General features: G+C 37.6%; 1 protein-coding gene across 1 annotated transcript in view; it reads right to left on the bottom strand.

The window, feature by feature from the left end:
* LOC145992594 (uncharacterized) overlaps positions 1 to 25361 on the bottom strand; it is a 119850-nt gene that overhangs the window by 57426 nt on the left and 37063 nt on the right. The gene's annotated exons all lie outside the window — the stretch shown is intronic.

The raw sequence follows: 25361 nt of genomic DNA, 5'->3' as shown, positions 1-25361 counted from the left end.
GCTCATCAGATGAAGTTACTTCAGAGGGTTTCATGTTGATTGTGGAATGGACAGAATTGTTATATTTATGTAGAAGTTCTGGAAGAATATTAATCCATTTATAATTACCTTGGAGGGTAAATTGTTTATACATAAGATTTTTTAAGGTTCTGTTGAATCTCTCTACAATTGAGGCCTTGAGATCACTGTAACTCGAATAATGTTTTATTGCCTGGCTTTTAATAAATTGTTGAAACACTGAATTATAAAATTCTTTGCCATTATCTGTTTGCAAATAGCGCGGTGATCTTCCACTCTGATTGATGATTGTCCTGAAGGCTTCTGTAACACATTTTCCAGTCTTGGATTTGAGTGGCACAGCCCAGGCAAATTTTGAAAATGTATCTATTACAGTGAGTAGATACTTGTAGCCCTTGTTGATTTTGTCTAAGTTTTTCAACTGCCCACTTGACAACTCAATCAAGTCGCTCTGCCATAAATCATCTATGCCCTTTGTGACTACTGGGAGTCTCTTAAAATTATGTCTGGCTTGTCTGTGTAATTCATCAACGATAATTTGTCTAGACATAATATGTAAACAAGAATATTGCAACTATGGGGTGTTCAGCAGCTGATACTACAGGATTTTCTAAATATAATTTGTCCCCTATTTGTATTTTAAATTCCAGAGAACCATCATCTTCAACATATGCTGTTTCTAATGTATCGGGGTCTGTAAAATCCTCTAACTCTACACTGGTGATTTTTACTTTGTTGTCAGCATTTGTTATTGATAAGGTAGGGTAGTGGTGTGCCTGTGGCTGATGCCAATATTTGATCTTGATTGGTCTCAGTGTGCCCCCAACAAAAAATTGATAATAAAATTGTGCAGGGGACAGCATATATATTTTGCCACCTGGTGTAAATAGTGAATTATATTCTTTGTTGGGGATGCTGTACAATTCAAGAATTACTGTATGTTTTGGATTCTCGATTATGCCTGTTATTTCCTTTTCTGCTGTAAGCAATCTGCTTGTTACAAATTCAAGGTGCTCGTTGATGGTCCTAACAACATCATCGTGGCCTGGCTTGATTTTTATGTCCACAATAAGTTTCTTGTATTGTTGCACAATCTCTTGAAGCTGGGTGGCAAAAACAGACAGGGCATTTGCTTGATTGGATTCCATGGTTCCTAGCTGTTGCTTGATATTAGCTACAATTTGCTGTAAATTTTCAACAACTGCCAATTTTGAATTCTGAGCAGTAAGATCATGGACCTGTCTTCTGATATCCTCAAACAGGGCATGCAGTTCATTAATATGTTGATTTGTTGGTAGAGTGGCCACTGTCTGAGTAAGTTGTTTGATCTCTGTCTGGATATTCTTTATATCTTCTGATTTCAATATGCGATTCACAGCTCTCTTAATATTTTTAAGTTCCTGTGATGTGGGAAGATTTGATACTGTATTTTGCAAAAATTCAAGTGCCAATTTCACATTGTTTAATTCAGAAGCATCAGCCACATTTTGCATAGCATTTTGGAGCAGGGCTATATCTGCCTGAGAGGGTGTTGATTGTTGTAAAATTTCAAGTTTTGTTTGGATATCATCGATCAAGTGATGAAAATGAGATAGTTCAGATTCAGTGTTGAGGTTTTCAAGCTTTGTGATCTGGTGCTGGACACTGACAAGTGTATCTACAATCCCAGGCAGGCGAGTTTCTTGTACATTTGCCAAATCACTTTGCACTGCTGCTATGGTACCTTCAAGATGGGTTATGGTACTTTGAATTTTTCCAAAATCTTCATATGTTTCAAGTTGCAGCTTGATGTTTGCTACACTCCGAGTTATTGCATTCAAAGCATCAGAAGATGGCAAGTTGTTCATAAAATTTTCAAGTGTCTCAATTTTTTCTTTAACCTCGGCTATGGCATTGTGCAGAGGATCCAGATTAGGTATTTGGAGTGATTGAATCTGTTCTTTTAGAGTGGAAATCACTAGATCAAAATCTTCTTGTGATTTTATGCTTTTGACAATTGTTTGAAGCTGTGCCTGGACATTATTTATCTGCTCTTCCAATTGCTGTTTCAATTGCTCAGAGTTGTTAGCCTGGGTCTTAAATTTGGCTTGAAGAGCTGCTACAGCTTCTTCTAAACTTTGAAAATTATCTAATGTTGCCAGATCAGTATATTTTTGAAGCAACAATTTGAGTTCGGAATCAATTTTAAGAAGAGGGTCCATGCATTGTGATTGTAAATTTGTAATTTCTAATTGAAGACTGGCATTGAGTGTGGTTTGTAAAGCTTGTAAATCACTTCTTAATTTCTTGACTCTGACATCAAGCATCAGAATCTCATCACTGTGATCTTCATGCCTTGTATGGCCAAATATATCATTAGGCATTTTCTTTTAATGGTTATTTATTATAGAGTATCTGATTCTTAATTCTATAAAAAAAGGTATAAGCTTGTCATAGGATCCAGGGACCTCAATATATAAGCAGTCACCAGCAGAAACAGTATATACAGTGCCAGAAATCATGTTTGAGTGCTTAATTCTATAAATATTTCTCCCTACTGAAATCTTGACATCACCCTCAGGGGTTGTAATAAATTGCAATTGCCCACCTATAGGTAATTGGTAATGATTTAAATTATTGTTAAATATGTACAATGTTTTGCCTGTTTCATCATCATTATCTGTAAGTATGCTGTTCAGATGAATAATTAACAAGCCACTCAGTTTAGACAGCATATCAGGAGAGGGTTGTGGTGTCGGCAGCTCCATAATAGCCTGTTTTTTGAACCCAAATAAGTTCATAGGCATGTTTATTTATTTCAAATCATGCTCTGGAATTGGGCATTGTTTATCACTTTTCAAATCACAATGCCCCCAAGGTAAAGTATGTATGTTACATGATAAAATGCATCTCTTGTCATCATGTGGGTCCAGGGCCACTTTTGTTACAACATTTGAAGTCAACAAGTGATCCTCACTCTGAATTCTATTTTCTGATGTTCTAATTGAACTCTGTGATTTGATGCAATTTTTATAATCTTCAAATACAAGCTCTTTTTCAACAGTTACTCTGCCAATACCCTTGGCTTTTTTGACAACAGCACTACATGTTTTAAAACCGTACATCTTGGCACTTAACCCAGCAAATTCCACAATAACATCACCAAGTGTCTCATCTTTTAACTTGCCAGGCACCTTTTTGTTGTGGTGGTGTTGAATCTTTGTATGTTCACTGGTATCAAAGTATTGAAACAATTCAGGCTGTGACATATCTTGATAAACATCTTCTGTTTGAATATCAAGAATAAAACTATCCGTATCCATGTACAATAATTTTACACGATCACCATAAAAAGGTTTCAGCACCTCATAATACAATATTAACATATGTAATTTGGACAATTCCAATATCACAGCCCCTACATAAATAGGTTTATCAAATTTGATCTTTGTTTTCTTCATGTTGAAAAGTGCCATATTTTCATCATAAATTCTTCTATAATTGAAGTTGGGCTTTGCAACCAATTTTTTGCTCAGGCTGGGGTCAGTAATTAATTTAACATCAGTATGTTTTCTGACATTTTCAATAGTTTTGCCATACACTGAATTCACCATCAATTTAAACAATGCCTTATCAAATTGGCTCTTTGCAGATGTTCGAAGCTCTGTGTTTGTGTCAATGTATGGTTTCAACCATCTTGAGTGCCTGAACCTCAAACTTTTGCCAACTTTGGTCACTTGAACACCATGTTTCATCAGGAACTGGAGGTACTTGTAATATATGACACAACCCTGTTTCGGCTCCAGGGTCATCATGAGCTTCTTCTGTTTAGAACCAGGTGAACACTGAACCTCGGGAATTGGGGGCAGATCAGAAAATTTATTGTGCAAATGATCTGGAATTGTCAGATCAACCTCTAAGAAGAGTCCATATTCACTGTCATCAAAATCCTGAAGATCTTCAATATTGAAATCTTCAACCCACTCAAGCCCTGCATATGGCAGTTTTTGCATCATGGCGTGACCATAGAGGCTGTTGGCATCCACATACAGTATATAATTTGATGGCCGTGCTGGATCATAATCAGGTATATGCTTGTTATTTGCTCTGGCGTATCTCTGGGAACATTGCACCATCCCTCCTCTTATACATTTCTCCATAAACAGATACATATCTTGATCTTGGATCAAATCCAATTGCATTTTAGTGTTGAAAAACATTGCGGCCCATGCTAGACCAGGGGCACTGTAAAAATACACTGGGTCCAGTCCATAATTTTGCATTGAAGATTTTCTGAATGTCTGTATTATATCAGCTGAGAGAGTGACATCAAGTTTCAAATATGCCATGTGATAATCACCAAATGTCTTGCATTTTAAACTGTTCCACATCAATTTGGCATGGTGATAATCTTCATCAGTGATTCCAGATCCTCTGATTTTGCTGTAAAATGCTTCTTGTGGTGGCAGAGAACACTCATCAAATTTAGAAAAATCTGTGACATAGTCATATGGATATACACCCTTCCGCCTAATTAATTTCAGGTCCTGATTTGGAAACAATGCACGTGTGATTTTCAAGTCATCATCAGATAATTGAGAGGCCAGTGTAGCCAGGCTAGCAGGTAAAAATCTGTAAGAATCAAGAAATCTTATGTGAATAGGAACACCATCAACTTTAATTATCTTGCTAATAGATATATATTTTTCATCATTTTCAGCTAAAATGTTTAAATTCTGCTTCTCAAACCCCTCGTATCTGATCAGATGATGGAAATCATAATTGGATGCTCCATGACAAAATATGGGGACAAATCTTGGTCTCTTGATCTGAATATTACAGCTATTACACAGGGCCTGTTTATATCGACCATCTGTATGAGAATGGTGTTTCACCTTGATATTTGTATCTGAAAATTCACAATCACATACCGGGCATTTTTCTGCATTGTTGAAATCTTCAATCTGTTCCTCTGTTAAAGGCAACATGGGTTTTGATTTTAATAAGTTGTTAGATGCTATGTCACGGCACACATTTTCTATTATATCTGCAAATATTTTGATGGCATCTTCTCCCTTGTATGAATATTCTTTAATAACAACACCATCCCGTATAACCACACAACAAAAGCTGGAAGGCTCATGTTGCTGGTACGGTGTAATTGATGATTCTTCTGGATCTGGGCTACAGAATGCAATAGGTTTGAGGTTCGATTCGAAATCACAGACAATATATGCTGGGTGTTCCAACAAGGCTTCATACTTTTTGAATTTGCAATTTTCACTTGGATTGGGCATCACCATATGAACAGGTTTATGATTGCCACAGTATTTCAGATGCTCAATTAACTTGTTTTTTGCAATTTCTGCATTTTTTTCACAAACACCATTCACCATTTTTCTACCATCAAATACAGTTAAACATCTTCTACACAACTTGAATATTGTATGAGTTTTGTCTAGTTGTGTTCTCACTAAAGCTTCAAGATTATGTATCAGAGTATAATGGTATGTATCATCTCCTTCAATTAAGAGCAGATCAATTGGAATAGCAGATTCATCATCAAATGTACTGATTCTGAGAGGTGCTATCGGGCAATTGCCAGTGGAACAAATAAATACATTAATAGATAATTGTTTGCCATTGATGTGCTTGGCCCTTTTTTCAAATTTATCAATATTCTGAACTGACATTGGATATTCCAAACCCTCCATTGCCTCATCAAAATCGTGCTCATGTTGTTTGTAATAAGTTATTCTCTGAGGATCCCTTGAAACTGGATACAAAGCAGCTAATATACACCACAAAAAGCATTTCTGGTCGGCATTTTTTATATTGACCACGGCTCTTTTGTTTTTGATATTGGCAGGTAATGGCACATATGTAGATCCTTGTAATGGGCTGAATTCAGAAATATTAACATATAACTTGTGTGATGAACCGCATAGGCTCCATCCTGACTCTTTTGCCGCAAATTCAGAGTGTTTGATATTTAATTGATCTATCAAATTGCCTATTATTGTGTCTGAATTTGCATTTGAATATACAGGTACAGTTTCTGTTATGTGGGGCTGTGTAAATTTTGTGCCGTTTGGTTTCTTATATTGTACAAACAATTTGAGGGATAGCTTATAAGAGCCATTTTGTGCATTAAGAATTGCCTGCAGATCAGAATTTATACTGTTCAAGAAATTCTCAATGCCACATCTTGGCTCTGATACAAACCGGTGATCTCTTAATTGGCCGTTAAAACTGCTACGGATAGGTTCATGGCGTAGCTGTTTTGCTGCTCTGGCATTAACAGGTGCTTCGTGCCTTCTTTTCAGACCAGATGTAGATGGTTGTGCAGAGCAAGTATCTTTATGTGTATATGTGAAGTATTGCATGCTGTATTTTCTATGGCATTTGGGGCAAATTTTTGTGGGAGTTCTGTATTTGTCTGGGTTACAAATTTTTTGGTGTCTGGCCCAATTAGAGCTAAATATATTTTTATTGCATTGGTCACAATATTTTTGATTCGGCATTTTTGCTGTTGTTTATTATATACAATTTCCTGGGTTTCAATTCAAAACTTTATACTGAATAAAAAATATCAGTTGGGTTCAGCACTGTGATTTGTATGTGTGTGTATGTGTGTAGGTGTGTATACACTTAATATTTTTGGCTTTGGTATTTATATAAAATTTCCTGGGTTTTAAATGTAATCTCTATGGATTAATATTATTAATATTAATCTTATAACAAGTTGTAAAGCCAATAGCTTACAAGTGGAAAATCATTCACACTGACCCAGCGCAAATGCCTGCACGGACATGCATATCTTGAATAGCAATAACCTTGTTATGTATAACCGGCTAGGACAAATATAAGCTTGACTCTAAATATGACTGGATTACAACAAATAACAGATTTTATATTGTTCAATATGAATTTAAACCAGTAAGTATGAGAAGCACTGTATCAACACGTCTGTTCCCCTCAGTCAGTCTCACAATACTGGCTGATGCAATATTCGGGAATTTCTGTAAATACTGGCGCTGAGGAAAAAAATCAATACTACCGTCTCGGGAATTCCACACACTGACGCAGAGGAGAAACATGCAAACACGGAGCAATTCTAGAGGTAAGCTCTGCATATTGCATTGTTTTAATATTGGATAAGCAAATTGAATGGTATCCAATTGAACTTAAACCTGAAGTAAATATGTATAGGTGGGTATGGATACAAGTTTATAGACTGGCTGATGCAATTTTTGTAAATATTAACAAATTTGCTTGAGAAGAGTTAATACTTTCCGAATTACAAAACTCTTGGGTTAGGCAGGTGCTACACTTAAACAAATGAACATGTTGAGCAAGTTATAAGTATAAACAAATCAATCTGAAGAGCTCTTCTTTTCTGAAAAATTCCCGAGGGCATTTTTCCAAAATTCTTGAATTAGACAAGATTCCACACTTGCTCAAAAAACTCATATGCTCATGTTAAGCAAGTTTTAAGTGTAGCAAAGCTGCTGGAGAAGTACTCTTCCTTTCCGGCGCTGTCCGTAGTACAAAACCCACTACTCACACTCCTCTGGAACTTAGACAACCGCCAAAACGTTAACCCACAGGCAGTACCTCTTCGGATAAGATCGAGTTGGGACCTTTGGGACGAGACTACCTGAGCACGGGGAAATTTGACAAGGACGAGGTGTTCGGATTGTGCCCGAGCATGGAAACCAACGAAGGCGTCGTGTGGAAGATTGGAAAATTGAAAGTCACCTTCTAAGGCAAAGACATTAAAAATAATTTAGGTGAAAAAAATAGTTGGTCCAGGTATCCGGGTACAGTGGGATTGTGGGAACTCGTTGCCAAAAAATAGCCAAAAGATTACACCGACGAAGATTATCAGAGTTATAGGGAAATTTTAATCATGACGGATGCCATGTATGAAAACAACGATGCCACACAGAATATGGTGAAATCGAGCAGCGGTGAGAAGTACAGGAATCTCATCAAACCGATATGGAACGAGGTGAAAATTGGAAGCAGCGTCAAACGCTAGAACACGTTACCGAATGAATTCGTTTGGTTGGACGACGTGAGAAAACTAACTGATTGTCAGATTGTTAGTGAAAGCCGGTGAAGAAAATGCCGGTAATCATAATTTCTACAACTAGAAGGTGGGCATCGTTGAAATGATCAGCACCAAACTTTCAATCTTCATCGTGAACGACGACAAATTTATCGGGTACCTCATGAAAATTATCAACATCCTTAAAGATGCTGGAACGTGACCGAACGAAAAAATCTCGTGAACGACATCATCAACAAGTTACCTTTCCAAATGCATTTACCAGGTTACCAATACTGCTGCCCCGGTACCAAACTCGAGAAAAGATTGGAAAGAGGAGACAAAGGGTTGATTCCTTTGGACTCTGCATGCAAGGACCACGACATTGCATACAACGCGCACACCAATTTAGATGCCCGTCAAGAAAGCAGACAGAAAATTGGGACATGCAGTTTTCGGGAGGCACGTCAGCAGAGACGCATCCTTGGTTGAAAGGGTTGCAGCATTGGGCACCACCGTCGCCATGAACGCAAAACAAAAATGTTGGTGGGGTGTATAAGTAACATACAATATGTCGCAATCTTGTATAATTGATTTGCCGTCCGAACTTCTATGTAAAATATTCAAACACACTTTAAACGGAGATTGTGAGGATGCTGAGAAACTTGTAAACTTAGCAAGAACAACGCCGTAATTTCATATCCCATGTGATATGGTTTTCAAGGACCATCTTCGGGAGATAAGTGGCTTGAGGTGCACTCTTCTTTCAGCTGCAGGGGAAAAATAAAGTTACAGGATGGACGAATTTCACGAGGCGAGGCAGGGGAGGAGACGATACACGGATGACTGGTGCAAGTCTAAACAGGAGACCGATGATATCATCACGCACATCATCGCGTTTTCCAAAGCACGAACTTTCTTCCTCTAACACACAAAAATAAAAAATAACACACACTGTGAAAAAGAAAATCATCGATACACACCGCGAAAAAAATTCTTCGATATAAAAATAACACACCCTTAAAGAAAAATTCTTCAATATGAGTGGCGTCCAAGCATTATAACTAATGCTAAATTTGTCAGTCGAGTATATGAAAATGCAGGAATTGGAAGTGGACAAACCTTACACGATAACTTGCGGTGAAATTGTTGCAACCCAGTATGGTCCCAAAATACGTCTGTTGCTCAACTGAAAATACAGTCTATTTTTACCAGATCGATACGATACACTATCATGTTATCTGACCAGAAGCTATCTATTTTAATCGAGAATGAAACTCGAATCGCGAACAAGGGGACGAAGGAACTTCCTGGTGAGAAAACGAAGCACTTAATAGAATTTGTTTAACAGCTGCAGTAAAAAATCTGAGAACATATATAAATAACATACCGTGAAAAAAATTTAGAATGACGCCCAAGGGTGTCGTGTACCAGATACCATATTCGAATCTGGAAACGCTGGGTGCCCTCGATGGGTTACTCACCAAGAAACAACGCGAGAAGAAACGTACTGCTTGACGAAAGGACACGGAATGAAATTGCTGCTCAGCACTCCACAATTGGGAAGGTTGCATCGTTCACGGAAACAGCAAAAGGCAGGAGGTTTCATATGCAGCATTCCGGCCATCCTGGCTGCATTGAGGCCAGTGGGAAGTTTGGCAGGGGTAGCGCCGTCATAGAGAAAACAGTGATCGAATTGAAAAAAAAAAAACAATGCGGAATTGGAAGAACAGAAACGTCACAACCTGGCCATGGTGAAGAAGCGGAAAGGCGTAGTGAGCAAGTTTAAAAAAAAATAAGAAGCACTCAACAACCACGACATCGAATCTTTAAAAAAAAAAACATTAAAAATTAAACACTTCAGAGGCGTTTTCACGACAGATTAATTCCTTTCAACCGTTAGAAATAGAGAATGTGGCGTAGTCAACTTGGACAGTCACCAAAGTCCAGGCACGCATTGTATATGTTACCACTACGCAAATAATAAAGCATTCGTTTTAGATTTTTCGGAGGTGTTCCTCCTACAAATTTAGTCAGTTATCTGAAAACGAACAACCTATAGTACAACGACGAACGCATTCAAGATTTCGGATACGTGAACTGCGGTCATCTCTGTCTCTCAATGCTCGTGTTTCTCTCTAAACTAAATAACACTACGATCGAATATTTCCAGAAAGCACTGTGGAACCTGATACACAATGGGAGTGTTCCATCTCACGAGCGAGACTTAGGTCTTGAAACTCATTTTGAACTACGACATCGTCTATCCTAAATGCATCGCTTAACGTTCATTCTAGAGCATGTACCTCATACCTAACGTCCCAGAGCACAATAACAAAATTAGCGTCGGAAATGAAAATATCATCAACACAACAGGTCAATACAATATTTCTACTTTGCAAGCTCAGTTACCTAGAGGTACATTCCTTTCTCAAAATTCTGTCAAGCACAGAGTTGAAATTGTGTCCTCGACGGAGACGGTGGATCTGGGCACGATAGGAGAAATATTAGGTTTGGAGAACAACACCAAACTCAAAGCTGGCATCAAGCACACAGGAGCATACATTCCTAAATTTCTAGTCATCGAGACGTTAAACATTCACTGCAACGTGGCTGAAGGCATGATCACGAAATCTGAAAGGTTGTTAGGAAGTTACAAGCAGACGGGAATCATCGCCACGTTCAAATCCAGTTCCGAGTTCATGGAACCGATCATCTGCACACCCTCTTCGCCGATTTATTTTCCAGTATGTCGCAATAGAATAGATCAGTTAGAGTTAGTGGTGACGTACGAGAAAGGAGATGTGGTGTATTTTGCAAGTGCCACAACTACGGCCATTGTCGAGATCAATGTGTAATAAATAACCGTACATCATGGAGCAGATTGAAAGTTACGAATTGCATTCTTTCCCTCCCAACCGTCGCACGTTCGCCAATATTAACGAAGCTAACCGGGAACTCGAATACGGCGTGGACGTAGGAGATGAGTTTGTTCATTCTCACAGAGCGGACCTGTACTTTCAATTCGATGTGGTGAAAAAATGAAGCGGAGATGCATTCCCAGCCGCAGCAAATTTGAAACTTGTGTACAATGTCGTGCCTTACTTGTTCTCGCAGGTCAAAGTCAGGAATCACTACACCGTCATCGACAGAATCGATTATACAAGCATTACGTCAACGGCAGTAAGAAAATTGAAATTATCCAAAACGGATGCAGCATACTATCAGGCGGCGGGTCCTAGCAGGAACGAAAATATCGACGAAAAGTCACACTGTGCTGTTTCCCATGCGTCTACTTCCGGGATTTTTCTCGGACTACAAGGAGATTATGAGGAATGGAGGACTGAGAATCACATTTTGCAAAGCGGCCAACAACAACGACGCACTGATGCGATACAGTAACTTCAACGCAGACGGTACGCCACTTCCCAACACTTTACCAGAAGCTGCCAAGTGCGTCATACAGAGCATGCAATTGAGAATGCCGGTGGTGGAATACGAAACAAAATACTCTCTTAAATACAAAGCAGAGATCTTGAAAAATGAAGATACACTGATTCACTTTCACTGTTACCAGTACGTGCAGAAATTAGCGTCCGGAAGTCACCTGGATTTCGACGTCACGACGCAATTCAAGAACATGCAGTACGACATGCCAGATTTCGTCGTAGTGCTCTTTCAGGGACAACAATGAGAAAGAAATATTCCAGTAAATTCGACGACTGCGAGATCAAGAACGTTTATCTGAAGAACGGTAGAAACGAAGTGTTCCCGCGCGAGAATTACAACCTCGACATGACAAAAGATGATTTTCTCAAACTATACGAAGCGTTCTCCACATACAAGCGTGTGACCGAGGGAAACGTGGATATGTACTACACACCCAGCGAATTCAAAGCACACAGACCCATGTTCGTCATCAACACGACGAAGGGAAAGCACGTTGTGGTCAACGATCGCACAAACATCATGGTCGTCTGTGAGTTCCATAGTCCATTGCCCGAGGACACCGTGTGCAGCATCATCCTGATTGCAGAGAAGTCCTTCATCTATTACGTGAAGAACGAGAGGGTGACGGAACAGTTTTAACAGGTGCGACAAAAAAATAGCAGAATATAAAAAGTTTATACACTATAACACATTTTTTTGCACTATAGCACAAGATAATCAGTTACAATAGAAATTTTGCACTATAGCACGAGATAATCAGTTTCACCAGTTACCACTACAAAACGAGATAATCAGTTACAATAAGAATAGTTGTACTATAGCACGAAATAATGGTTTCTCGTTTCAGACGCTGCTGCTGCTGCTGAACAACAAGCACACACACTAGAAAAAGAAAAGCATGCAACTCTATTTGTAACATATTCTCTATACATCTTCATCAAAAAACATGATAAACATAACTTACAAGAAAATATTAAATAACACTAGAGTCCTTAGTACACGTTGCATGCATTACGGAGGTACTCTGTAGGGGGTTTCATGTGAAATAAAAAAAACACGTAAAAAACTCTACAGAGGTGTGGTTATTTAACCGCAGCAATTAGAACTTTTTTGGTTGGGCACCACGCACCCTGGCCTCATTGGGGCCAGGGAATACAAAAAAAACAACAACAAATATTTGTTTGCTTGAAAGCACAGTTTTTGGTTTACAACTCGCAATACAGAAAAATAAGAGGTTGGGGTGTTTACAAAGATCACAATATGGAAACCTAAAAAAATGTTCCGAAATAAAGTTGCGATATTGTTTAATTCTGAATCTTCCAAAATTAATAAGAAGTCAAATTACCACACATCAATATAAAATTCGAGTATGCGACAGATACCTGGGTATATTCTACGGTCGAGGAAAAAAGAATGCTGATGAAGAACTCCAAGATCATCATGAAATGTGTAGTACATATCCGGCAACAGCTATCAAAATGGCTTCTCGAGACATGACATTTTCCAACTACAAGGCATTACTCTGGCATCCCGTGGTGATTTGAAAGTTTCCAACTACCAATCGCCATCTGTATACCGAATCCCAGTGTATCGAGCACTACCGAAATTCTACATCACGAAGCCTGCGCTTTTGGATTGATGGTCAACAACACAGGCAATGTTATTTTACACCGTGGCAATGATGCTCCACAAATATTCGTTCAAACCTTGAAACAGATGGCCATACAATTCGCTCCTCTACTACGAGAAGACAAAGCAATATAGCCTCTTACCCAGGAAGAGAAGGAAGCATACGACCTTTCCTCTAAGTGTGATGTGTGCGAATGTATCTTCACCCACGAAAATATCAAAGTTCGCCACTATAATCATCACACGGGAAAATATGTGGCTCCCCTGTGTAACAACTGTAATCCAGAAATCAAAGAACCGAATTTTATTCCTGTATTCATTCACAATTTGGAGAGCTATGGCGCCAAAATCTTCATAAAGGAGATGGGATGCGACGCTCAACCCATTAGCGTCATAGCTCGCACCAAAAGGAAATACTTTTCATTCAGCAAGAAGATGGACATTGGAAATGGCAGTCACGTAGACTTGGACTCCTACAACTTTCTGTCTTCGAGTTTGGCGACACTTGCGTCTCAACGATGATTTGGTCGCCACCAGGAAATGTTTTGGTGACCAACATTTACCACTGTTGAGACGCAAGGGTGTTTACCCCTACGAATACATGTTGGATGCTTCCAAATTCTCAGAAACATCATTACCACCGAGAGAATCATTCTACAGTCGTCTTAGCGACAGCTGTTGCACCGAAGAGGACTACCATCATGCTCAGCATGTTTGGTCTTCAATCTCTTGTCAAACCATGGCCGACTATCCTGATCTATGTAAGAAACTTGATGTTACGCTATTGAGCGACCGTTTTAATCTCCATCGCTTGAGAGGAATGGCAGCATATGGGTTGGATCCCACTTTCAGCTACACCACACCGGGTTATACTTGGCAGGCGTTGCTAAAATCCACAAAGGTGAAGATAGAACTAATCAAAGACGTCAATCAACTTTTGTTTGTCGAAGATGCAAAACGTGGAGGAATCGTCCAGTGTCCCCTTCGATACGTCAAGGCCAATAATCCATATGTTGCCGATTTCGATGGAGGGAAACAGACAAACTTCTTGGCACACTTGGAACAAACTGTATGGTTATGCCATGTCCGAGCCTCATTCACACTAATGTATAAATGATTTTGCATTCACACTTTTTTTTGTATTTTTCTATCATATTATGTACACTATTTGAGGTTTTTTTTTCTTTCAGATACTGCACCCTACGGAAACTTTTAGTTCTTACACATTCCATTCTTAACCAAAATTTTTCTTCTCTTCAATCATAAAACACACACATTACACACGGAGGTCCTCTGTAGGGAGTCATGGAGGGGTTTAAAAAAAATAACCCTTGAAACTCTACAGAGGCATGGCTTTGATAGCCATGGCCACTAGAACTGTGTTGGGCACCACGCACCCCTGGCGGGATTTTCTTTGGGGGCCAGAGATTTCCTTAACAAAAATAATTTTGATTATCACACACACACCGTAGAAGATCACACATGAGTTTTAAAAAACATCGTATTAATTCGTAACAGATTACACTGAGAGCAAAAGCCTATTAGGTGCTTGTAGCAGATTACACTGAGGGACAGACGATCGCCACCTTACAGTAAGAGGAGACAGACTTATAGGAAAATGTCGTAAGTCATTTCAAAAGTAGGTCAAAGGGCGAGGACATCCAAAGAGCAGAAGGTAAAAAATAGCTTAAAAAGTGATGCCAGAGCTTCTTCTGTACATGTTTTTTCTCATTGTAGGTTAGTATAGTCCGTAAAACGTCGTAAAATAAAAAAAAGTAGGTCAAAGGGCTGTTCCAGAACGAAGCATTTCACCTACTAGTCTAATTAGCTGGAATGTTTGGCAAGAGGAGAGGCTAATATAAAGCGAGGACTGTGTATAAAGCTTTTACATCTGACATTAATTCATCTTTGCTGGATGGGCAGGGATTCACATTCGTTCGTGGAAGAATCTGAACAGGCTCCGCCATGGATTCGGGTACTAGCAGCAGAAAGCTTGGAAGAACAGACTATCTTGCATCATAAATTGTGAATATTTCTAATTCCAAATTTAATTTAATTATTAACTTATATCCTGAAATAGATTGGAAAAACGTAAAAAAAATATTAAAATATATCCTTCGTTACCACACTCTCCAATGTCTATTTAAACGCTGTGCATTATTTACAAAATCATGCTTCTATTCCCTAAACTCAAGAGGAGAGTCATTCAGCGAACTAGGGTATGGTCTGTCAGCATTATATCATATCCTCTACCAGTCAAAACCACACTCATCTATTATCATTTCACCAGATTACATGTCTTCGAATTTTCTCTCTTATATTCAACGTAATTACAATTGTTAAATATCTTGGAATCAATCAGATATATGCAACAATAAGTAAGTTAATCTTAAGCAAAGCTGTCCCATTTCTCGATTAAAACACTGCATAACAAAATAAATCAAGTTACCATGCCTTGAGTTGAATGGGAGAGGGTGAAAAATATTGGTACATTTGCCCGTGCCATCTTCGTAAGTATTAGGTCGCAACAAGTTGGGATTTGCACTGCTTGGATGTATCGATATCCTTCACTAATACTGACTAAATTCATAAATTCTAAGCACGCATCCAATTTTTTAATGTTCAGATGTATAAAGTAACGAAATGAACAAACGTAACATCCATGAATTGTATGCTTATGATGCCAATTGTTACAAAATGTAAGTTACATTATTCCAATACGAAACACAGAATCTACGAGAACAAATGTAATCCGTGACTCTACAAACATAATCATCACAAACATGTGTTAGGTTTGTACGGTATTGTAAGATTGTATTTTTTCGAGTCAGCTGCTTCATAATATAGGGACCGCTAGCGTCATCTTTAGTTTTATCTTTCACCATCGTCTGACAGATCGTGTTGCTGTGTTTAAAGGCCGAACTTGAACATTCATACACACGTTCGTACATACATACATACGTACATACATACAAAATACACATACATACATATATACATACACACGCACACTCAACTACAGTGCCTTTCACGGCAGGCTATAGTGGACAAGCTACACAGAACCAGGCGACGAAACTATGAATGCCTACCGTTAGTGACCAAAGACATCGACGATATATGGCTATAATGAACAGCGGTAATTGAAGAGTGTACAGAGGGCCAATAGGGGCTAAAAATACAGTAATCAACAGCCAATCTCCCAAACTCTGCAACATGGGAGATTGTCGAGGTTTGGCGAAAGCTCTCGACGCCGCATTCAAGGACCATTACATCGCCTACAGCACAAACGGTCCTCGACGCTCGTCAGGAAACCGACCTAAAATTTGAGAAGCCGGGTTCGGAAGACTGGTCAGTAGGGAAACGTCGTTCGGTATGAGTGTGGCCGCGATGGGTAAACTGAGGTGGGGATTTTAACGTATATAAACAGACATCATGAAGTTCAAGGGTGTAGTGCACCTGGTGCCCTATGGCAATCTGAAAACACTGAGGTTCTAGACAGTCTCCTCACCCAGAAAAGCCTGACAAGAAGTAATCATACTTTGCCAAAGGTCACGGAATGAAGTTGTTGGTTAATACTCCTCAATTGAGAAGACTCCAGCGGTCGAGACGAAGAACGCACATCAGTGTCTTCATATTCAGCATCCCCGCCATCCTGGCAGCTTTAGGCGCCGTGGGTAGCTTGGCCGATGATAGTGCCGCTATTGCCAGAACAGAGCACGACGCCAAGAAGAACAAGTCTGAACTAGAGTATCAGAGACGTCATAATCTCACCAAGAATAAAGAGGGCAAGCTCGTGAAGCAGAACCGTGCTGCCTTGAGAAGATTAAAAAAGAAACAGCCGCTCTCCAAATAAGGCATCTAAATTATGAACCACGTGTATGTGATTAAGCACTTCAAGAGGTGTTTCATGTCCGATACTCTACCTCGCTACGGATTGCTTCAACAACAGTGTGGCGTCATCAACTCAGACAGTTGGAAAAAGTTTAGACACGCATTCGATCTGCTACTACAAAAATTCGAATAGGGCGTTCGTCTTTGATTAGTTCGGAGGCAGGCCGCCTGCACGGTTGGTCGAGTATCTAATGTCCTCGGACCTCTACCACAACTACGAACATATCCAGGGCTACGACGATGTGAACTGCGGACAATTTTGCGTTTCTACGATCGAGTTCTTATAAAGAATAAATATACGTAAGTAGAGGGATTGGAGGTGTTCTAAGCAACACTTGGTACGAGGCCTATTATTTTTATTAGTTTAAGCACAGTGGAAAACCTATTTTGACGATGTTTTTGTTGATTTTATACTATTGCAAATCTGTGCCTTTTTACCTCACACTTCGTACGAGTATCATAATTTCTTACGAGTTAAAGTACGTAACACCCATACCCACCCACACCTACACTTACACCCACACAAATTTACTTTCTGTCTACTTCCGGTATACTTCAGCTTTACTTACGGTCAACTTCCGGTTTAATTTTTGTTTACTTACGGTTTATTTCCGGTCTACTTCCGGTCTACTTCCGGTCTACTTGACAGACACCAGTAGGTTTTTTAGTTTTTTATAAGTACTTGTATTTTAGGGGTTCAAAATAACACTCGGTACGAGGTCTATTATTTTTATTAATTTAACCACAATGGAAAACCTATTTTGTCGATGTTTTTGTCGATTTTGTACTATTGCAAATCTGGGTTTTTCACATCACAGTTGGTACGAATGTCATAATTTGTTTTGAGTTAAATTACGCAACATTGCGATGGTTCGTAAAGTAATGAGCAACTAATGAGCAATGTTTACGCAACAGGTTATTACGCAGACTCGTATCTAGCTTGTTGTTGTTGGTTATGACGTAATGCGTGTCTTCTGATTGACTTACTGTTTCGGAAGCTTTCATCCGCGCTTAAGTTACTTAAAGGGTTTTCGCATTACAGATCAGTAAGTATCGTGAGAGTGTTTGAAGAGTACGGATGTGTTGTTTCAGTGTTAAAAGTTAAGTTTTTAATTTATTTTAAAGCTACATACTATTTACTATTTTAAGTTTAGAAAAGTGTATCAAGTGATTTTTTTCATAGTAATTTCGATCAGATTGAGTTTTGATGTGATCATATGTTACATGTTGTATAGGGAAATTCTGTATAAATAACACAGCTGAAAAAATTTTCATAATAGCTAAAATCATTTTATTTTGAATGTGGTTCAAGTTGATTTTCACACAGATTGAATTTGTATGAAATTGAATTTGAGTTGAATTTTGTATTTTTTCCCGAGAAAATGTATATATAAATACCAGAGCTGAAAAAATATTATAATTATAACTATTGTTTTTTTACATTCTATCAATTATCGTAAGTTTAAAAGTGTCTATTTTTTAGTAAATAGAATCTTATCGAATTTTGAGCTGATTTTGCGTCTTATTGTTATTTAATGAAAGCATATTTAAAAAATGTCATGTATCAAGTTCATCGAATGTGCTATTTGTGGGAAATTAATCTCCAAAACTAATATTAGCAAACATAGGGCAACATGTAGCGAAACAGTTTCGAGAATAAATCGTTCGTTACCTACTAAGCCTTGTCCTCAATGCGAAAAAATAATTATCATTGCACATTTAAGTAAACACCTGAAAATTTGCAAGGCATCAACCGGACATGCAACATTGAAAATAAAAATTGATCATGCTGAAACTGAAGCTTCTATTTCCAAACAAATTAAGATGTCTAATGACCAAAAGCCGATTAGAACTGCATTCAACAACCAACTCCTGGATGTTCTTTTTACTTCGAAACCAGGCTGTGATATTTCTAGTTTTGTACCACGACCACAACTCGAACGGAGGTTTATTAATAATATCATTTAATAAACCTCGACCCTCTGATATTTTCCAGAATTTAGGAGGTAAAGTATTGATAATTTTAATTAAGTATCCTATACCTTTAAAATCGTTTACAATAAAATTAGCTAATTTGTCACTAATCATGTTTACAACACCCATTTTCTCATTATGGGAATTATTGTTCCCAGTATTTTCCTCCCCTGCTATAACCAGCAACCTATCTACAAGTTTTCTCACATCGTTTACCCATACAAATTCCTTAGGTAAAGTATTGTATTGTTTTATACCACTACCGGTTTGAAGTTGATACCAGACAGGTTTAATCAGATTATTGTATTTATCCCTGCTGCTAGATTTCACAGGCATTTGACTGGCATCGTTATTTTGGTACAAAGCATCAGAGAGTGTCAAAATTTCAGAGTAACTTTGAGAATCATCTTCTGTAAAATTTCTTTGGTTGTTTTTTGGTAATGAGCTCACATAGCCCTACGATACCAGGATATCTGGACCAGTTGTTTCTCTCACCCAAATTTTTTTTTTGTTATCCCCTTCGAATGTAAGTTTAGACTTGCCAATTTTCCATACTACGCCTTCATTTCCCTCCATAGTTGGATGGATACAAACCAAATACCTCATCTTTTTCTTATTTTCCAGTACTCAGGTAATCCCTTGCCAGGGGACCAAATCGATTTTCTCTGATTATTCTATAGCTGTTTAGCAGGTGGTTCCTTGAGTACCACGGGTGTGAGGATACTAGATAATGGCGTAGGAGGGAAATCTGCATAATTTTTAGCAGTAAGAGGTAAAAATTCAATGATGAGGTTTTTATATTGTTCTGTCACACCCTTAATCTCTTTACCACGACCACTGATTGCATCGATAATAGGTTGTTAGTCTTGACGCTTGTGTTGGTCGTAAAAACCTCGAATATCTTATTTCCAGCCTTTGAAATGTTAGGACAAGTACTCTTGTAATATCGAATTATCTTCTATTTTATGTTTCGTCATATTTATTTTTTGATTAATGGTTATTTTATATCGTTTCAACGTTTAAAAATTAGTTGATTTTATTTCTAAACTTAACATTGATAGGTTTCCGAGTCAGGTCGATGGTAACAAATCCAAAATCGTAACTGTTCCAACAAGATGAACAGAATTTTGAAAATTGGTTGTAATTTAAGTCTCCTAATACATAATCATCGTATATATGTTTCAAATTAGTATGGTCTTGACGAAACAAACAAATTAAAATTGTATTATCTCGTAGTAATTGTTTGGGAATATTGGAATAAGTTTGAGCTAAATAACAGCAGTCTATTTCTTTTTAACGACCCTGTGTAAGAAAATTTCTAATTTCATTATGATTTTCCAGAATAACATCATCGAATACCACAACAGATTTTTTGAAACATTGGTCGAGAGATTTTACTGTTGATGCAAATGTAGCTATTCCCAGTCCCTCGTACAGCTCCATGAGTTTCGAGAACACATACAAGTGTCTATTTTTCAAATCTAGCCAATTTAGGCAAGCAAAAGATTATCAACCAGCAAAGTGTTTTTTCCACAACCTGATGGGCCTACAATGAGGCATCTTATGTTATCAGTTAACAACTCTCCAATTTTTTTTAGTTTTCACTACATCTGATAAGCGCTGTACCACATTCCAAGTTGGTGTCAAAGAATCACCTGGTTTGCTTCTATCAAACTTTTGTCTGGCAGACCTAACCATTTCACATACAATTTATTATTTTTCTTATTTAATATTTTCTCGATTAGATATGTATCTCGATATTTTGTTTTACTGAGTTCTTCTTCATAAAATCTCCCTTTCAACATTTTGTTATGATTATTTTTTTTATATGTATTTCTATTCCCTGGTAAAACTTGAACCACAGAGAATAACTCCGTACTCCAATTTTTAGTGAATCCCTTCTCGAATAAATGTTTATATTTACTAACCCTTGCCTGATCCCCTATTTTAAACTTTGGCTTCTTGGTAGAGTATGTATATTTTTTACAATAAACAGTATAAATCAATTGTTGCTCATCATATTTGGTTACCTCAGTAGGTTTCATGTGAATAGTAATGTGTACTGTATTGTTGTAATCATGGACTAACTCGGTTAAAATTTGCACCCACTTATAATTGCCTTGGAGAGTAAATTGTATACACATGCCATTTTTTAATGTTCTGTTGAATCGTTCCAACTGTACTAGCTTTCAGATCACTGTATGTAGAATAATGTTTAATATTATGATGTGGCATTAACTTAGCAAATGTAGAATTGTAAAATTCTTTCCCTCTATCTGTCTGTAAATATTTTGGTATCCTTCTCTCACTAAATATCGAATTAATAGCCTCGGTAACACAAGTACCAGTCTTGGATTTTGAGGGAACAGCCCATGCATATTTGCTAAAGGTATCAATAACTGTAAGCATATATTTGTAACCATGATTTCTCTTATCCACATTTTTTTAAATTTCCACTTGGGGGGCATCTCAATCAGATCAGCATGAAACAAATCATTTACACCTTTTGTTACAACACTTCATTGCTTGTAATTGCGACGGGCTGGTTTGTGTAATTCATGAACTATATCTTGTCTTGACATCGAGATCGAAGTGAGAACATCGCATAAAATGGATTGTCCTCAGATTATAACCGCTTTATGTAAAATTCTAGCTTGTCACCAATTTAAATATCAAAAGCAGATAATTGTTCGTCGTCATGTACTTTATATTTATTGGTAGACTCATCCCAGTATGCAATAGGTATTTGAACAGCCTTGTGTATACCATCTTTTCGCACTATAGTAAACTGAGGAACTTTAATATATATTTGTTTAAACTAAACTTCAGAAATCGTAAACTACCATCAACAAAAAATTAATGTACTTCAGAGTACTGAAATAATTTGTAAAGATTGCCAAAATTGACCTACGTCCAGTGCCCTCGAGCATTTGGAACACTTTGTAACCTAACAATTTCCATAGAATACAATTGACGAGTATCTACGTCATATAGTCTGCTTAAAACAGGTACCAAGTGTTCGTTGATAGTACGAACCAAATCATCCTAGCTAGGTTTGATTTTTACATCAACATACAGTTGTTTACATTCCTCTTTGAGATCGTGAAGTTGAGTAGCAAAACCTGATCAAGCAGATTCTTGACTTGCTTCAAGAGTAGTAATTTGTAACGTAATATTAGAAATAATCTCCTGTAAATTTTCTACAAGTTTCAATTTAGAACCCTGGGTAGGAAGATCGTGTACTTGATTTCTGATTTCTATAAATAATGCATGTAGTTGGTTAATTATTTGATTGTTGGGGAAACTAGCAACAGTTTCTCTGATATGCGCAATTTCTGCTTGAATGTACTGCTCTCCTCATAGCTCTGATTTCCTGAGAAGTAGGCAAAGCAGTTACAGTATTCTAAAGTGTGGTAAGAGTTAATTTTATAGCATCGAGTTCTGTTGCATCAGCTGCATTTTTTAAAATTTCTTGCAGTTGCGTTATGTCATCCTGCGTAGGTGTAGACTGTTGCAGTGTCTCTAATTTACTTTGAATGTCGTTAATAACATAATATAAATGCGATAATTCTGATTCAGTATTCAAGCTTTCAAGCTTAGTAACTTGCTGTTGAACTATAGCTAGAATATCAGTAATGCCAGGCAGTTTCGATTCCAGAGTTTCCTGTACACTTGTTAGCTCATTTCTCATAGTTGCCATAGTATCTAATACTATGTGAGCTGTGGTACCTTGTATCTTCCCAAAATCTTCATACGTCTGCAACTGTAATTAGATGCCGGCAACGCTCGGAACAATAGCATTTAATTCAGAAGATGAAGGTAAATTATTGATAAAATCTGCCAATGTCTGTAGTTTCGATTGAACTTCTGTTATGGCTGTATGCAGTTCATCTGTCTGTAATTCAGATAAGATACTTTGCAATGTAGGAACTTCCAAAGATTGAAACTGTTATTGCAATTTAGCAATACTAGCATTTACCTGCTCATATTCTTCTTGAGTTTTGATATTCTGGATGGTGGTTTGCCGTTCGGTACGAATACTATTTGCCTGGTCATTTAATTGCTGTTTCAGCTGTTCGGTATTCGTTCTCTGGATTTGTCTAAATTTATCAAGTTCTTTCTTCAAGTTGGCAATATTCTCTTCTAAGTTCTGAAGATTATCTATTGAAGCTAAATTAGTATATTTCTCAAGCAAAGATTAGAGTTCTCCATCAGTTTCTACTATAGGATCAATCAGTTGAGTTTGAAGATGTGTATTCTCTGCTTGAATGCTTGAATATTTAGATTTAGCGAATTCTTTAATATGAGTAAATCTGATTTCAGTTTCTTCAGACGTGCATCTAAATTAGCAATCTCGCTGGAATTATCTGGAATCGCCTGTCGCCTTCTATTAACAAATATATCCATGTTTTTTTAGGTATTTTATATATTAATAAGAGGAGAGCTTATTCTTATTTCGATAAACAGAGGAATCAATTTATCATACTCTCCAATTATTTCAGCATACAAAAATTCACCACCTTCCACATCATAAGACGTATCAGAAAGTAATGTACTGCGTTTAATTCTATACAAATACCGACCTATGTGCAAAACTGCCGCATTGGATAGAGAAACATTTGTTTGAATTTTCCCACTAACAGGAAACTTAGATGATGATAAGTTATTATTAAATACAAATAAGTGCTTTCCAGTATCCTCGTCAACAAGAGACCAAATACTCTTCAAGTAAGCAAGAACTTACTCTTTCAATTGATTATAAATGTCTGCAAATACATCCATGTTTACTGGAAATTTCTCTACAGGCTGATTACGTTGTTGCTTCTTAAACCCAAAAATATTCATGACTTTTATTTTATATTTGCTATTTTTTATTATATATAAAATATATATTTGTACTAAGTATAAAAAAATTACTAAATACACCAAAACTCAATCTGAACGAAATTACTAAGAAAAAAACTCTGGATACACTTTTTTAAAACTTAAAAATAATAAATAGTATGTAGCTTTAAAATAAATTAAATACTTAACATTTAACACTGCAACACCACATCCGTACTCTTTAAACAATCTCACGATACTGACTGATCTGTAATGCGAAAACCCTTTATGTAACCTAAGCGAAACAGTAAGTCCATCAGAAGACACCCAATACGCCATAACCATCACGTTAGATACAGGTCTGCGTAATAGTTTACCTTACGAGCCATCGCAATGTTTCGTAATTTAACTCATAAGAAATTATGACACTCGTACCAAGTGTGAGGTGAAAAAACCATAGATTTGCAATAATATAAAATCGACAAAAACATCGTCATATTGGGTTCTCCATTGTGGTTAAATTAATAAAAACAATAGGCCTCGTAACAAATGTTCCTTTGAACCCCAAAAATATATGTACTTATAAAAAACTAAAAAAAAAACACTGGTGTCTGTCAAGTAGAGCGGAAGTAGACCGGATGTAGATCGGAATTAGACCGGAGGTAAACTGGAAGTAAACCGGAAGTTGACCAGAAGTAAACCGGAAGTATACCGGAAGCAGAACGGGAGTAAATTTGTGTGGGTGTAAGTGTAGGTGTGGGTGGGTGTGGGTGTTACGTACTTTAACTCTTAAGAAATTATGACACTCGTACGAAGTGTGAGGTGAAAAAACACAGATTTGCAATAATATAAAATCAACAAAACATCGTCAAAGTAGGTTTTCCACTGTGCTTAAATTAATAAAAATAATAGGCCTCGTACCAAGTGTTGCTTAGAACACCTCCAATCCTTCTACTTACGTACATTCGAAAACTAGCAGAAAATTGCTGTGTCACTTGAAGCATGGGGATATTCCATCTCACTAACGAGGCTTATGTTTTAAAACTGACTTTGAAGTACGACATCATTATCCTAAATCCATAGCCCTGCGTTTTTTGCTACAACAAGTAACTCTTTCTCATACCGTAGACCTGGGCACCGTTGGCGACTCATGGGTTTCGATAAAGCACCAAGCTCGACCCGGCCATCAAGCAACCAGTGTCAACATACCTACATTTTTGGCAATCGAGACATTGAACGTGCACTGCAACGTGGCAAAAGGCATGATCATCATTGCTGATGGCATCGGCAGTCAGAACCAAACGGGCATCATCGCCATCTTCAAGTAAAACGTCGAGATCATGTAGCCGATCATCTTCTTGCCCATGTACTTCCCCCTGTCTCGCAACCGCGTCAACCAATGCGAATTGGTAGTGAACAACGAGAAGGGTGAAGTGGTGGATTTTCACGGTGCCACTAGTACGGTCGTTATAGATGTCAACATGTAAAGTAACCGTGGAATAAATCAGAGATTACGAATGGTTTTTCCTTCTCTTTCAGCCGT

Source organism: Lepisma saccharinum, chromosome 9, assembly GCF_977018435.1.
Source record: "Lepisma saccharinum chromosome 9, izLepSacc3.1, whole genome shotgun sequence".
NCBI lineage: Eukaryota > Metazoa > Arthropoda > Insecta > Zygentoma > Lepismatidae > Lepisma > Lepisma saccharinum.
The sequence above is the reverse complement of the archived record's forward strand: the minus strand, read 5'-3'. Positions and strand labels throughout refer to the sequence as shown.